At 44.3% G+C, this 1,659-nt stretch overlaps 1 pseudogene; it reads right to left on the bottom strand.

Moving 5' to 3' along the window:
• Nucleotides 1-260: 260 nt before the first annotated feature.
• Nucleotides 261-1,154, bottom strand: LOC120607400 (etoposide-induced protein 2.4 homolog; annotated as a pseudogene).
• Between the last annotated feature and the right edge of the window lie 505 nt (nucleotides 1,155-1,659).

Consider the following 1,659-nt stretch of genomic DNA (forward strand, 5'->3'; position numbering starts at 1 on the left):
TCCTTGGCGGAATGGGTCCTGCCTTTCAGAGGGTGGGGAGGGGTGAAGAGGAGAGAAGAGTTGCCACAGAGTCCTTTATATCATCATCCCCCCCTGGAGTGCAGGTTACTCAGCAACCTGCAACAGCCTTCAGTTAACAGGACACAGATGGAACTCCTCTGTGAAGGCTGAGCTCAGGGCACACTGTAGGCAGTCTGGTATAAGAGTCTCTTACCTAAGAAGACCACCACAAAGAGGTGCGACTGGCTCTTTGCCATTTCTTAAGCTGATAATAAAGAAAGGAAAGAGGATAGAGAAGAGACAGCCACCAACAATTTGCGAGGACTGCACTGCTATGAGGAATGCCAAGGGCAAACCAAATCTAAGCTAGTAGACAGTCTTTTTTTCTAGGTTTGACAACCACTGGTGTGTTTTGATTCCGTTATTGAACTAGAGATATTCAAAGCAGTATAGTGAGCAGAGACATATGCAAAAGACCAACTAGATGACCAACAAGATAGATGGGAAAGAGACTTATGAATATCCCCTGCATGAAGAAAAGAGCATACAGCAAAGAGCTGAAGAGCACATAAGCAATTGTTTTGCTGACAGCGAGGAATGGATGAGGCTTCCTTCTTGATATTTCAAATGCCATATCAGCTGCATCTTCAAACCAACAGCATGGTCAACTTTGTTAAGCAAGACAGGGGGAGCACCAATGAGCCCTGAGAATCAAAGTAAGGAAGAATTCCTACCACGGCCAAACATCTCCATGTGGTGTTGTATCACCTATCACTTGTGCTGCTACTGACTGAAGCACAGGAAGAAACATTCAATGAAACAAGAAGAGACTGACCCAAAATACTCTGCCATTCCAAGTGCAGTACTGGAAAATTCCAGTGACAATATATGGTCATTCTCATGCTTCTGCTCCATACTGTACTCTCTCTGATGAACCAGGACTCCACTTTCTATTCTCCAATGCTGCTCCTCCCTTCTTCCCTGGATTTGAGCATTTGTTTTGAGTGGTGCAGACAAATACCCCAGAGAGACTCCTTGATTCCCTTGGCAAGATCCTGGAGAATTTTGCCACTGTTGGCCAACTCTTCACCATTCAAACTATCGATTACATAGAGGAGAGAGAAGAGCCTCAAATCTCTCATCATGAAGGACATGGCAGCTTAGCACCCCAGCTCCAGCTCCAGCCTGGCTCCTCACCCACCACAGGCTGCTCACCTTCCTCACACTAGTTGCCTCACCCACCAGGGTGCTCCCAGGACACGTTTTCTTTTCATAATGGAGTGCCCTGGGCTTGGTCATGAGACTTCTACCCTTTGCCATCTATTCTGGTTCCCCTTGTGACCACATAGAGTTTTATAGAGTACATTAGTACCATCTAGACTCTTAGCCCAATATATCTGCGCAAATATATCTGCGGCCAATGTCTCTCTTGAATTGGGAAGACTGTACATCTAATGGATTACTCAATATTTTTATTCGACTAGCTAAAAATTATCTCATAATTAACATAGCCAAAATGAGTTTTTTTCTAAAAACCTCCTTCTTCCACAAACTCCTATCTCAGTTGAGGGTACCTTCATCCTTCCAGTTTCTCAGTATTAAAATGTAGGAGACCTACTTGCCTCTTATTTTTCTCTCACATTCTTTCCATTTTGTTGA

This window comes from Pteropus medius, unplaced genomic scaffold (assembly GCF_902729225.1).
Source record: "Pteropus medius unplaced genomic scaffold, Ma_sr-lr_union100, whole genome shotgun sequence".
In the NCBI taxonomy this organism is placed as follows: Eukaryota; Metazoa; Chordata; class Mammalia; order Chiroptera; family Pteropodidae; genus Pteropus; species Pteropus medius.